Consider the following 15724-nt stretch of genomic DNA (forward strand, 5'->3'; position numbering starts at 1 on the left):
GATGCTAGGTTTTTTTCAGCTCATTAATTTGTGCATCTTTATGTTAGAATGTTTGCATGTGCTATAGGAGCAGGTGGAATGATTAAACTGCTGATGAAATATCTTAGCTATTTTCTAATTCATAACCTTGATAGTAATATTTATGGGAAAAGGTCCATGAATTTTAAAGGAGCAAAGAGGGGCATGTGGGAGGTGTTGGAAGAAAAAAAGAAAGGAAGAAATAATAGAATGATAGTGAACATATTTTTAAATTTTTCTTTTAAAAAGTATCTTTCAGAGTTAAGTAAAGATCACCTGCTCAACCATTGGCAATGCTGGCAACCAAAACTCCAGTTTGGCAGCCATCCAGTGAACTTACCCCACTCTCTGATGCTTGCCCACCACATCCAAATCCGTTTCCTCTCCTGTTTTCTGTGTTACAGTTCCTTAGTCTTGTGGAGACTCTGATGAAGGGAATGCTCTTCTGTATACATGTTACACTCCCTGCTCAACCAGAGGCAACACAAACAACCAGAAGCTGGGGTATGTTGCCTGCCAGTAGACCTCCCTCACACTCTTGATGCCTACCTACCCTATCTCCCTCCAGTCATCATTCCACCACGCATAACCATGACATGGCCTTGTGCACAGGTGCCAGGCTCCTGCTGGACCAGAGATTACTCTCACCCTAAGACCAGAGAGGAAACAGAAACCAAGGGGAGATAAACAGCCACCCAACAATGACAGAGTTAGAAATCAGCACCTGGGTGTAAAATCATCACAAATCCAGATGCCGAGATGCCAGCACAAAAAACACAATGTCACCAAGTCCTAGCTTTCCTAATTCCATAAGGTCTGAATATTCAATCGCAGTTGACGAATAAAAGCAATTCTTAAAAACAAATTTGTGACTATTGAGACAAGATCCTCTGAAATCCAGATGCCGAGATGCCAGCACAAAAAACACAATGTCATCAAGTCCTAGCTTTCCTAATTCCATAAGGTCTGAATATTCAATCGCAGTTGACGAATAAAAACAATTCTTAAAAACAAATTTATGGCTATTGAGACAAGATCCTCTGAATGGATGGGGAACACGGTGAGGGGTAAGGGGGAGTGGGAGCTGGGAAGAAGAGAGGGGGAGAAGAGAAAGACAGAGTAGGTCATGGGGGAACAGGAAGTTGAGTGGGTGGGGGTAGAATAGGTGGAAGAGGGAATCATAGGTTAGAAGACAGATCAGGCACCAGAGTGACCTCTTGTGAACTAAAGGGATAACACCAATTGGCAAGCTAAGTAATAGTGGAGAGACCACCTCGAATGCCCATTCCTGATAATGAACTTGATGTCTATAACCATCCGGGAGCCTTCATCCTGTGACTGATGGAAGCAGAGGCAAACACACAATTAATCACTGAACTGAACCCAAGGAACCCAGTGACAGAGAGAGAGGAGTGATGAGCAAATTGGCAAAGAATGGGCTGGCAAAACCAGCAGAGACAGCTGATCTGAACAGGGGAGAGCTCTTGGACCCCAGACTGACAGCGGGGAAGCCAGCATGGGACTGATCTGGACCCCCCCAAATGTGAGTGTCAGTGAGAAGGCCTGGGCAACCTATGGGGCCTTGAGCTGTGGATCAGTGTCTATCCCTGGAATACAAACAGTCATTGTGTGCCCATAGCACAAAGAGGGATGCTCTCTCAGCCTGGACTCTTAGGGGAACGCCTGGACCCTACCCGGAGTGAAATGACAGACTCCAGATATCCCCTATGTGGAAGGAATTGGCAACAGGGTGAGAGGCTGGGGGGGAAGGGAAGTGCGGGAGGAGAGGAGGGAGAGGGAACTGGGATTGACATGTAAAACAAGCTATTTAAAATTAAAATAAAAATGATATTAAAAAAACGAATTTATGAAGATGATAGAGTTCCTTAAAGAGGAAAAGAATAAATCACGTAAATAAACAGAGAAAAAGGCAAACAAAAATAGAGGAAATAAATAACTCCCTTAATGAAAGGTAAGAAAATGAAGAAAAAAAACGGTTGAAGGAAATGAATAGGAAGACTCAAAAATGAAAAATGGAAAGAGAATCAATGAAGAAAATATAAACAGGGAATTCTAGAAATGAGATATCAAGCTAAGCATGCACTTCTGCAAGAATCACAAACAGAATACAAATTACAGAAGAAAGAATCTCAAGGGTTGACAACAGAATTTTCTCAACTTAAAGAAGGACTTTCCTATAAAGGTACAAAAAAGCTTTTTAACACCAGCAAGATTGGACAAGAAAAGTATATCCCCTGGTCATATAATAATCAGAACACTGAAAATACAGAACAAGGAAAGATTATTAAAATGTATAAAGCGAATTGGTCCAGTAATATATACTGTCAGATCCATTAGAGTTACACTTGGCTTCTCAACAGAGACTCTAAAACCAAAAGGAGTCTAGACAATTAGGGTGCATATTCTAAGAGACCACAGATGCCCTCCTAGACTACCATTCTCAGCAGAACAATAGATGCAAAAAATAAGGTATTCCATGATATAATCAAATTTAACATTATGGACAAATCCATTTCTTTAGTAGATACTAAGGAATAATTACAATGCAAGAGGGTTAACTACACTCATGAAAACACACACCAGCAATCCCTCCCAGTAAATGGTTGGAAGAAAATTCCAAACAAGTGGAATCAAGAAGTAAGCTGGTCTAGTTATTCTAATATCTATCAAGATAGACTTTAATAAAATTTAATCAAAACAAGTAGGTAAGGACATGCCATACTTATCAAAAATATTCACCAAGATGATCTTTCAATTCTTATTCTTATCATCTATGCCCTAAATACAAGGATACCAATATTATAAAAAACATTATTGAAGCTTAAATTGAAACTTGACCCTCACATATTGATAGTGGAAGTCTTCAATACTCTACTCTCACCAACAGACAGTCATGTAGCCATAACTAAATAGAAAAATAGTGGAGCTAACAGACATATAACAAAAACCTGAGAGATATCTAAACTAAAACTAAATTAGTTCCATTAAAAGTAAAAGTATACATTTTCTTAGCTCCTTATGGAAGATCATCCAAAATTGACCACATAGTTAGTCTCAATGCAAATCTTTCAGATAAAGAAAACATAAATAACCCCATTCATCCTGTCAGAGCACCACAGATGAGAGCAGCTGAATTTTAGCAATTACATAAAAAAACAGAAAACCTACAAACTCATGAAAATCAAATAACTCTCTATTGAATGAAAATTAGGTCAAGATAGAAACAAATAAATTAAGGACTTTGCAGAATTTCATGAAAATTAATACACAGCATCCACACACTTATGGGACACAATGAAAGCAATGCTAATAGGAAGTTTAATAAAATTGAAGAGATCTCATACCAGCAACTTACAACTTAACAACATACCTGAAAGCTTTAGATCAAGAAGAAGTAAACATAGTCAAGAGGAATAGACAGGTAAAAATAATCAAATTGAGGGCTAAAATAGATGAATCAGAAACAAAGAGTACAATATATAGAATCAATGAAACAAAGAGTTGGTGCTTAGAGAAAAAAATGGTATTTATAAACCCCTTTAAAGAAATAACTAAAAGGCAGGGAGATTACTTAAATTAGCAAAGTCAGAAATGAAAAGGGGAATATAAGAACAGATACCAAGTAAATCAAAAGAATTATTAGATAATACTTTAAAAATCTGAGTGTCAGAGAGTCTGGGAAACAGGGAGGTTCCCAAGAGATATGCATGATACTCTAGAGAATTGTAATAAGGCAAGATTTCCTGCGCAGAATGGGAACACAGGGGTAGGGGAGAGGGAACCAGGAAAAAGAGAGGTAGAGAAGAGGAGGGGAGAAGAAGACATGGGGAAGTAGGAAGATTGAGTCAGCATAAGAATATTGGAGAGATACCATAATAGATTGAGTCATTATAGGTTTGAGGATAGAGCTGACACTAGTGAGATTTCTAGATATCTACAAGGATAACACCAAATGGCAAGCTAAGCATTAACAGAGAGACTACCTTAATAACACCTCCCTGATGATAAGATTGATGACTACCTTATATGCCATCCTAGAACCTTCATCCAGTGACTGACAGAATCAGAGGCAGATACCCACAGATACCCACTGAATTGAACTCCTGGAACCCAGTGACAGAGATGGAGGAGTGATGAGCAAAGTGGTCAAGACCATGCTGGTGAAACCCACAAAGACAGCTGACCGGATAAGGAGGAGCTCTGGAATCCCAGACTGATGGCTGAGAGGTCAGCAGGGGACTGATCCAGACTCTATGAATGTAGTGTCAGTAAGGAGGACTCTTAGGTGAGTGCCTGGACCCTATGCTGAGTGAAATGACAGACTCTAGATATCCCCTATGTGGAAGTAATTGGCAATAGGGTGGGAGGCTGGGGTGGATGGGTGGTGCGGGAGGAGAGGAGGGAGAGGGAACTGGGATTGACATGTAAAACAAGCTATTTAAAATTAAAATAAAAAAACACGTTTTTGGATAAATAAAGTTAAGAAGATATGAGAGGATGAAAAATATCCTATGATCATGGATTGGTATGATTGGCATAGCAAAAAGGCAGTCCTAACAAAAACAACTTAAAGATTGAATGCAATGCACATTAAAATCCAACACAATTTATTACAGATTTAAAAGGACAATATTCTACTTCAGATCTAATAACAAAAATCCCAACATAGCTAAAACAATCCTGAATAAAGAAAAGAACTTCTGTAGGAATTGGCATCCCTAATTTCAAGCTGCACTGAATAGTTATAGAAATAAAAAGCATGATATTGACCTAAAACACATATTAATCAATGGAATCGAATGGAGAACCAAACAAAATTCCACACATCTAATGCATAGCTGACATTCCATGAATAAGCCATGAATACCCACTGGAAAAAAACACATCTTAAACAAATGCTGCTGGTCTAAATAGGGTCTGCAGGTAGAAGAGGACACATAGATCCATATTTATTAGGCCGCACAAAAACTCAGGTCCAAGTGGATTGAAAACCTCAGCATAAAACCACTGAACCTCTTAGAAGAGAAAGTGGGGAAAAACTTTGATTGCTTTGGCACATAAGACAACTTCCTAAACAGAACACAAATAGTGCAGTTACCAAATCAACAATTAATAAATGGACCTCAAGAAACTGAGAACTTCTGTAAAGAAAATGACATAATCAATAGAACAATATGGCAGCATACAAAATTCCAAAAGATATTCACAACTTCCTATCCCAAAGCAGGATAATATCCATAATATATGAGAAGTGAAGAAACAAGTCATCAACAAACCAAATAGTCCAGTTAAAAAATTGTGTACAGATCTAAGCAGATAATTCTTTTATTTTTATTGTCAGTTTTCTTTTTTCCTTTTTAAATTTAAACTGGAAACAAACTTGTTTTACATGTCAATCCCAGTTACTTCTTCGTCCCTTCCTCCCGTGGCCCCCACTGACCACCCTCTCCCATCCCCTTTCTGCTCTCCAGAGAGGGTGAGGTCCTCCATGGGGGATCTTCAAGTCTATCATATCATTTGGAGTAGACCCTGGGAGCACAGGCCCTCCCTGTGTGTCTAGTCTGAGTGTCCCTCTGTGTAGAATTGGCTCCCAAAGTCCCTTCATATACTAAGGATAAATACTGATCAACTACCAGAGGCCCCATTGATTGCCCAGATTATCAAATGGCTGTGAAACACTTCAAGAAATGGTGAACAAAGAAAGTCATCATGGAAATACAAATTAAAACTACTTATAGATTCTATCACCTGTCAGAGTGTCTAAGATCAATTACATAATGCCAGTTACTCTGACAAAGAGGTGGAACCAGGGAAAAATTCTCCCATTGCTGGTAGAAGTGCAAACTTCTACAGCCACTGTGTAAATTAATATGATGGTTCCTGGGAAAATTGGAAATTGATCCAGCTACACTGTTCCTGGGCATATGCCAAAAGGATGTTCTAGTCTACCATAAGGACACATGCTCAGCCATGTTCATAGCAGATTTATTCATAATATTCAGAAACAAGAAAAAACCTAGACATCCATCGCCCAAAGAATGAATGGAGAGAATGTGGTACATTTACACAATGGATGATTACTCAGCTGTTTAAAAAAATGACGTCATGATATTTGCAGGCAAATGGATAGAATTAGAAAAAAAGTCATTCTCTGTGAGGTAAAGCAGATCCAGAAAGACAAGAATGGTATGTACTCACTTATAAATGAATATTTGCTTTTAAGTAAATGATAATCATGCTAAAATCCACATACCCAGAAATGCTTGGTAATAAGGAAGGCTCAAAGGGAGACATGTGAATCTCCCCGGGAAGGGGAAATAGAATAGTTTTTGTAGTGGACATGGTGCATGTGGGCATAGGAACAGGAGGGATCAAGTGGCAGCAGGAACTGATAGGGAGAGAGTATAGGGAGAGACAACTAGAACTCGAGGGCATTTGGGGAACAATAAGGAAAGTTAGCACAATAGAAACTCTCTATTGGAGGTGTGTAGCCTGAGCTGCTTCTGTAACCAGGAAACTTCCAGTAGTGAGATTCAGACACCAACCCAAACAAAAAACCTTTCACTTACAATATATCCTGTCTTCAATGTGTGCAGAACTGGTGGAGTGGCCAACCAATGACTGGTCTAATTTGAGGTCCACACTGCAGGAAGGAGTCCATGATGACACTCTCAAGAATACCAAGAACTGGGTTGGATAGCCCAGAGACCTAGGATACAAACAAAAATCAATATTACTAATGATACTCTGTTACACTTACAGATTGATGCCTAGACAAACTGCCATAAGACAAGAATCTTCCAGAAGTTGTTAGAGCAGATGCAGTGACCTACAGTGAAACATTAGGAACTGAGAGCCCAAGTTGGAAATCTCCATCCGGTCCCTCAGGGATCCCAGAAGCAAAGGGGAAAAAAGAACTGTAGGAGCAGAGGGATCAATGACAACAGGGCAACATGGTCCACAGATAAACCTAAGTAGGGTTCATGGGGGCTCATAAAGAATGAAGCAGGAATAAAGGAACCTGTATATGTCTGACCTATATCTTCTTCATATATTCTATAGCTGTTATCTTGGCTTATTTGTGGGACCTCTAACAGTGGAAGTGGGACTATCTGACTCATTTGCCTGCTCTTGGAATTCTTTTACTTCTACTGAGTTGCCTTGCTTAGCCTTGGTATGAGGGTTTGTGTCTAGTATTACTGTACTTCATCATGTCTGATTTGGTTGATATCCTTGGGAGATCTTCTATTTTTGGTAGAATAATGGAAGAGGACTAGATTTGGGGGAGGGTGGCAGAACTAGGAAGGGTGGAGGGAGGAGTAACTGTGGCCAGGATATATTGTATGAGAAAAGAATAAATAATAAAAAAATATCTTCCTTGCTTAAAATATAGGGTTTTCTTTATCATTACTTTGTTCTTATAATCATTGTTTAAAGTTATTGAAGGGGTTTAAAGCTATAATTTATTTTCACTTGTTGGATTTATGTGAAGTAGCAGAGGTAATTTTGCTGTCAGTTTCCCCCATGATCCCACGATTATTTTCAACCAAAAAAATAGCTGCTGGTAAGAAAAATGTGTGAAAGTCAGTTAATTGATCTTATCACTTTTCTGTAACAAAAGTACAGTGCAAACAATAGGTCTCTCAAGCTGTTTCTCCCAACAGACATACTGCTGTTTTACTCAGCATTTTCCATTTTCTAATTTAGCAATCCTGATCCATTTCAGAGTGAAATCAATAATGAATAAGCTCATTGCACATTGTCTGAAGTGTGTGTTGCAAGGGATTAAACCAGGTGCTTTCCTCCTATCAATCAAACATTCAAGAGCTACAAGCTTATCATTTTGTCTGTCTGTAATTGTGTCTGCCTGTCTATCTATCTATCGTCTATCTATGTATCTATCTATCTATCATCATCATCTATCTATCCATTATTTTCTATTTCTATCTATCTATATAATCTATGTTTTTTACAACAGAGATATGTTCTACATAAACTATTCATATAGCCCTCGAATTTATGTTTTTGCTTCTACCTTCCCAGTAGCTAGAAATATTAGTTACAACCAACAAGACTGATTGCACTTTATGCTTCAAAATCACTTACACTGTTTTAACTACTGCACTTGAATTACAAACAGGTTGATGTATATAGTGATGGATTTGTTAATTATCTTCATTTTCTCTCCAAGGAAAACATGCATGATACAGCTTATTTTACCATAAATATGTATACAATTGATATTGGCTACTGAAAACTGAACTTAAGATATATGTCTCATGGACTATCCCACATTATATAATACTGCTTTGCAAGTTTGAAAATGAAGAGTAAAACAGCCTGTCTCTTTTATGTGCTTAATTTTGTAAATAAGGAGTTAAATTTACAATAATATATGATATAATCATGTTCTCACAATATTCAATAGAACTGTTAAAATGCAGTATGTATATTTTAAATGTTTTAAAAATCAGTATAAAATATTTTAAAGTTTTTTTCACAAACTTATACACATGTAAATTCATTTCCAGTTTCTTAATTTCCTTTTATTTCAGCAAAGTTGAACTCTATTCAGATACAATCTTCCATGGTTTAGTACAATATTTTCAGTTATTAAATATGTAAAAAATAAAGCCGGGCAGTGGTGGCGCACGCCTTTAATCCCAGCACTCGGGAGGCAGAGGCAGGCGGATCTCTGTGAGTTTGAGGCCAGGCTGAACCGACAGCCTCCAAAACAATACAGAGAAACCCTGTCTCGTAAAAAAATAAAAAAATATGTAAAAATAATTGATTAAAACACAGTGGAATATCAAGTTGTGATAAGTATGTTGTAAAGAATAGGTAACTGAGTCATAGGTTTTAGCTCCAGAAAAATCAAATTATAATTTTATATGTGTACCATTGCATATATGTATACATACTCAAATCTGTTCACAATACTCTTATTGTCTGCTCCTGACTTATGGCAAAGCTTTCTTCTAGGTTTGCTGTGTGTTCATTTTTGAATAACAATAACTTTGTCATCCGTAAAACATCTCCTGAAACTCATTCCAAAGGTGTTTGCTATTCCTCATTCTAAGTTAATATACACACAACTCTGTACTATACTATCATAGTAATACATTTCCTACTCCAGGAAAATCAAATTTTTGTGACATTCAGAAAGGGCCAGCACTGATGTGAATAGAGGTGTTCATCTTAGACAGATACTGAGAACACTTAAGATTTGAAATAACTTTTACTGCTGTCTATTGTTAGGTTTGTGCTGGAAAAAAAATCATTATACACACTTTCCCACATGCTCTAGGCTTAATCTGGTAGCACCTCATCAAATACAAAAATCAGGTTGAATTACAGTTTCTAAATTTTCTTAAAAATAATTTCATCTGTTGGTAAAGCATTTTGGTTTCTTTCCATTACTATTCCTGTAAAAACACAAGTTTATACTCTTTAAATGAACTTGAACATGTTTCTAATATATGCACTGAAAGTCTGTTGCTTCAGACTAGGGTATTAAGAGGTAGTCTTGACTATGTGTAGTCAATGATGATAATCCTATCTTGGTATTGTCAAAAAGAGGAAAGAATCACAGTTCTAGGCAAGAAAGGCAATAATTAATTGGTGATTAAAATGAGTGCTTATGAACAAGGGAATTTATTGTGTGTCTTGTGGTGATATTTAAAAGATATGATCAAAAATAAATGCTTTAAATGATAAAGCTCCTACATAAAGTCATGGATCATTTTTGAAAACACATATATGACATAGAGACTCTTAAATTCTTCAGTAAAAGTAACTAAAAAATTTAAAAATAGAAATCCATCTATTAAATGATTTACAATTCTTGATATTATGGAAAAGCTTGCATTTTTCCTGAGGCAAAACATTATTTTGTGTTCAAGAAAATCTCTTATTTTTCTGTTACAAGGAGACATTTACATGAATATCTCATAGAATCTTCATGAATTTGTATCTTAATGTTTTGTGTGTACCTGCACATTTGTGAGAGTACTTGTATGCAGGTAGAAATTAGAAGTCAACATTGAAAATGTTTCTAACTCCTCTCCACTTTACTGCTTTATTTATTTATTTATTTATTTATTTATTTATTTATTCATGTTTTAGATTAGATATCACAGTGTATCCCTACCACAGCCTTGGAGTCCAGCTCCCAGAACTGTACTGGGGCTGCAGAAAAGAACCCCTCCAGAGTAGTAGGTTTTAGAAGAAACATCACTATCTGAGGCCTAGAGTTTTCTATTAATGGATAAATAAAGTAACACACACACACTTGTATACACAGCTACTTTTGTTTTCTGCATAGCTCTACACCCCTCTCTACCAACACATCACTTTTACATCACTCACTCCCCTGCACACATAGTAATCTCATATTCACACACACTCTCAATCATTCACTTATTGACTCACCTCCTACATTTCTCACCTTTCTCTTTCTGTATATCATATAACTCTGTAAAGGACACTTTCACTACAGCAAAGGCTGTGACAAATACTAATCACATTTTCAGTGTTACCCAGTACTTCTTGAGTAAACAATAAGAAACAGAGCTATACTGATCATACAATTTCTTTCAGGCTTGGGAAGCTGCACTGTCCATGCATGGTAAGTAAAGTAAGCATGTATTTCTGAGTAGTGAGCTTTTCCAGACAGAGGATTACATTGAAATTCTGCTTTTAAACAATAAAGTTAGTTGGCTGAACCTTGAGTGGTTAGGAATATATGCAGAAAGTCACTGGCTGCACAGAGATATATCTCCCAAAGTTGCTTCATGTCTGACCTCGATTCATCATTAAACACCTTGGAATTTGCTCTTGTATATTTATTTTGAAGCGTGACAAGTCTATTTTGAATTTTACTCTAGTGTCTAAAATCAAGTAAATATGTAAAAGGCAATCTTTGTAGCTGAGAACTTTCTAATGTCAGTTTGAGTAATGAAAAATACCCTAGTATAATTTTTATTCATCAGAATTGCAGAATTTAAGCAGAAATCATCTTCCTAATTATCCACAGGTACATGTGTGTTCGATAGATGAAATACACACACACATACACACACACACACACACACACACACACACACACATATATATATATATATATATATGATAAACAAAAAAGCAGTGGGTAAAATATACATAGCTCCTTTTAGGGAAGGAATGTAATAGCACATAAGAAAAATTACAGACTGCAACTCTAAGTCATTTACAATCAGTGACTACATGGTCCTTTGTAAGTGGGGGTCCCCATCAGAGAGTTGTGCATCTGGTGGGTCTACCTGTTCAATATTAATTGTCTGTCACCTTCTGTGTAAGCCCTATGGACTCCAGCAACATCTCTGGACATAAACCAGATTAAATTGTCTAACATCGCACTCACGGGTCCACCTGCCTCTACCTTTCTAATAAATGTATTATATTTATGGGTCACTATGCTTGTTCACACCTCATATTCTGACACAAGGTTGATTCTTCAATCTGAATCTCATCCATAAGTTTGATTGGCTAATAAAAATTACCATGTGTCTTTCTCTTCCTGGCATCGCAGGACTCGGATTACGTTATTGTGCCATCACAAATCTGCCTTTTTAAGTGGGGTCTCTGAATATACATTCAGGCCCTCATTATTGCATTACAAGTACTTTATTAATTGAGTCACCACCACATCACACATTTATAACTTAGCATTGAATTTTCTTTTCAGACATGCATAATGACATGATGAAATACTTTTCTATAATCCATATACCATATTCTTCATTCATATTCATTTATTTAATTATTTCAGAAGATCAGGTTCTTCTTAACAATTCTTGTAATAACTTTATTATCTTACACCAAAACCTGATAAATCTAATGTAAATTTACTGCAAACATATACTGCAGAGCTCCATAGTAATATATTTTCTGCCCTATTTATAATAATTTACCTACCCAATTAGTGTTGATTATTACTATTTATTTATTAAAGTGTTTGTTTACTTACTATTAATACAGTTTTTCAATAACATTTGCTTCCACACTGTACATGTCTTTCAGACACATAAAGGTTGATCTTAGTTGTGAATTTGCATCATTCTTCTGCATTCCTACCACTGCTGTTGTCTTTCTTCACTGTCTGTGGAAACCAATATCATTGGAAACTGAAGACTTAAAACTCTTCCATGCACTCAGCCCAAGATTGGGACTTTTAGTGCTCTTAGTAAAAACCCAAGGGTCTCATGTACTGAGGAGTTTCCAGGTTCTCAGCCTCACCACTGTGATAGCAGCCAGTTTTGTAGTATCTAGACCATATGTGTATGCCAATCTGATACCTGCATTTACTATATATTCATTCTATTGGGTCTGATCATTTAGAGAATCCTAAAACACAGACACTTAGTTGAATACTAATAAGAAAGTGCTTCTGTGAATTATTTCAACAGGGTGATATTGATATGCCCAATGCTTTCAATTTTGAATAATTTAAGTTTGATAGAAAAGGTTCAAAAAGCTACTGAGTTACCAAATACTCCATATGCTCTGCAAATAGTTTATGCTACTTTTTGTACATTAGTATAGTATTTTATAATGTAGTTTCATTCTACAGTGAATTCATATTTTGTTACTTCTTGAATTTTCATGTCTCTTTAGAATCCTCTTTTCTGTAACACTGTGATTTAATTTTATAGTTTAAGTTGTTATTTTCAGCAATATTGCTGTTATTTTGTATGATATTCTTTAATTTTCCTGAACATTTTTATTATGATTATGTTAGATCTATAACTACACATATATGTAGTATATATCTATGTATATTGATAGATATAAATACAGACATAGACATATAGATATGTATGGATATCTTTTGTAAAGCATATTGAAAAATACCATAGAGATAAATTTCTCTTTTTGTTATCTAAGATCATATAACTATAATCATGTTGATATTTTCATTTTAAGTGTGGCTTAATGAGAATAAAAAGTGGTTACTCTGAAATACAGTATAGTTTTGTCATATATTGAGATTAGGGTCCTGATATTGTTATATGATACAAAATAATATATCAGAAGTTTCTATTCTTGTTTGATTTTATTATATTGAATTATAATCCAACTATAAAATAAGTACCCATTATTCTTTTATTTTACAAATAAACTATCTAAGAGTATGCAGATTTTAAAAAGATGGATATTTCACACAGGATTATTCCAAGTAGATTAGATAGACACTCTTTCTCAATGGAACAGTGAATTCCTTATAACAATTACTGAGTTCCTTCAAGCAAAACAGAGAAAGGTGAGAAATGAGTGATAATAGGTGGAATAAGTGAAAACTTGCCTAAACTGGTTCACAAACTTACATACTTTTGTCATAATAACAATACATACAGTTTTAATATTTTTAAAACATACCCCACAGTTCTAAAACAGAAAGACATTAATGCTTAGGGACATAAAATTCTGTATAACCACTTGGCAATCAGATAAGAATTTTGAGAGAAACACTACTGTGTAAGACTGAATCCTCCTGTCCTAGTAGACAATTCTTACTTTATTAGTGGCAAGACAGCCTATCACACTCATATTCACTATGTAGTCCATGAGATAACTAAGCACGCCATAAAAACCTGCATGCTAGAATAGAAACAAAAATCAATTGTGGGAATTTTGACACTGCTTTAAAGTCAGGAGTTCATTCCAGGTTATGGTACTGGTGATTTATAGTCAATAAAGGAATTCAAGGAAGAAATTCCAAAAATACATTACCCTAGACACCAGGAGTCATTTGTACTTACTTTAGTAGGCTATGCCAGTGTACTAGAATTTTGCTCTCACCATTGTAGGAACATTGATTAATCCAGTTTACAAAAATGATTTCACTGAATTGGAGCAGTTTCTCTGGCAGATGAATCATGGATACAGTATCTCAGTTATAACAATTTGAGAAAAGTGGATGGTACTGGAGTAATCGTAGGAAATGACTAAGTGAAGTGAAACAAGCATGCTTGTCTAATGCGTTCCTGCTTATGTGGAGTGTGTGTATTGGGGGAGTGGGTGTGGGTGTGTGTAGACACATTAAATTAAAATGTGAAGTACTGAAGGTGTGAAAGTGGAAGGAAGCTTATGAGAAATATGGGCGAGAAAAATGAAAATGGAGGTGAATATGAGAGGGAATTTTGTGCTTGTCAAAATGTATAATGAATGAATTTTTTCTGTGTATAATTAATATATCTTATTTAAAAGGAACTTTATATGTCAATTCTAGGTATGTTGACCACACAGCTGCTTGACCATGATTAGCTCTTTCAACCTGTAGGTTTAACTAACTGTGGCTTTTTTTTTGCTAGCCACAATGATAATTGCTGGAATGATGAATTATACCTCCACCCTAGCTTTAACGGATTTGACATTATCAGTGGCATATCATAATTTGAAAAGGCTGCTTCTAAGAATGTAATTCAGGGTTGGACACATTTCAGAACCATAGTGACTTTACAAGGTTTGATCAAGTACACAGTCTGGGCTTACAGAATGTAAACTAATGCTATTTTGTAATTAAATGGTATGATATTGAAAGTGTATTTTATTGGAAGTGGAGAAGGAAAATATAGAGAATTATTCTAGAATGATTTTTTATTTGGTTCATGTAATTTCATAGCTTCTGAAATCTCTTCTAGTATCTAAAATCAGTGATCTAGGAACTGGACAGCAGTGTAGCAAGTGCCTATCAATCTTAAGAATTTCTGAATAAGCAGAATAATTAATTCATTGAAATTTATGGCCCAGAAAATACCAGAGGTGGCAGACACTTTCTCAACAGTGATTTACACTGGAGAAGAAAATGAAATTCCTGACCATTTTAATTAAGTGAATGAACCAGTGAACCCTGAACCAGTCCCCTGCTATTTCTTCAAAGAATAAGTGTGCCTTTTGCCTAGAACTCTAGTTTACTTTTGGTGGCATGAATTTTTTGTCAGTTTTTTCCTCCTTTTCTTGATGGAGTGGAAGTCCCTAAAGACTGCAGCATTGGAAACTGATAAATCTCTAGTCATTAAAGCTCTCAACTGACACAGAATCAAAGTTGTCCATATCTCTTCATTAGCCTCAAGATGGGGAGCTTTAGTTAAGCTTGCCTGAATTCCCACTCTCACACCATCTTCAGGGTGAATTAGCATTGATGGGTTTACAGGCTCCAAAGGACTGATATTTTTCTTATTAAGATAATATTTTATATCAGCATCTTTACAGGACAAAATCCATCCACCTTAATGATACTCAAAATTGCTAATATAAGTCTGGAAATGTTATGCAATTGAAACTTATGATTGATAAACTCCTCCTATCACTTATTTCAAGGATTGAAAGTGATGTACTCTAGAGGGATTTAGCACGTTTATTCATCTCTTTTTTTCTGTAAATCACACTCAGTCTAACTACAAGGTAAATCTAAGACATTAACAAGTTTCGTTTGAACCAGATTTTGGGCAGCTTTCTAAGTGTTTTTTTCCTTAGCCTTTTCTTTTTACATATCCTAGTAACTTGTTATTTTAGGATCTTATTTCAGTGCTAACATTCTTATCTATCTATACCTGCTATAGCAAGAAAAATTGAAACATTTGATAAACCTTTATAAACATACATACAAATCTCACTTAAAACAAGCACATACACAATGGTACTT

This window comes from Mesocricetus auratus, unplaced genomic scaffold, assembly GCF_017639785.1.
Source record: "Mesocricetus auratus isolate SY011 unplaced genomic scaffold, BCM_Maur_2.0 Super-Scaffold_100015, whole genome shotgun sequence".
Lineage (NCBI taxonomy): Eukaryota > Metazoa > Chordata > Mammalia > Rodentia > Cricetidae > Mesocricetus > Mesocricetus auratus.